The sequence below is a fragment of the Penaeus monodon genome, chromosome 23 (assembly GCF_015228065.2).
Source record: "Penaeus monodon isolate SGIC_2016 chromosome 23, NSTDA_Pmon_1, whole genome shotgun sequence".
NCBI lineage: Eukaryota > Metazoa > Arthropoda > Malacostraca > Decapoda > Penaeidae > Penaeus > Penaeus monodon.
This window is the reverse complement of record NC_051408.1, coordinates 1,092,694-1,093,050: the sequence shown is the minus strand read 5'-3', so window position 1 is coordinate 1,093,050 and position 357 is coordinate 1,092,694.

The window sequence follows — 357 nt, the reverse complement described above, 5'->3', positions numbered from 1 at the left end:
GAAATCTAAAGTCGGATTTCTGATTTTCTTTCTGTTCTGATTTTATTTCCTCCGCATTCTGAACTTTCATTTCTGAATTCCTTCGCGGTTTGAATGCCTCTTTAAATGCCTTAAAGTTTAATGAGCAGCTACGAAGAGAGTCGTTGTGTGAATTTAGTGAAAATAGGATGAAATTCACGAGGCTTTCATCAAGGGGAATGCAAACGAGCTTCGGATAATAATGAAGCCTCGTGACGAGAGAAACCTTCGCGCAAGCTTCAAAACTTCATGATGAGGAAATCCTGAAGTGCGGAAAAGTATTAAGGTCCATAAAATAAGCTGAAAAAATATGTTGTTCCTTTTTGAGATACATTTCTC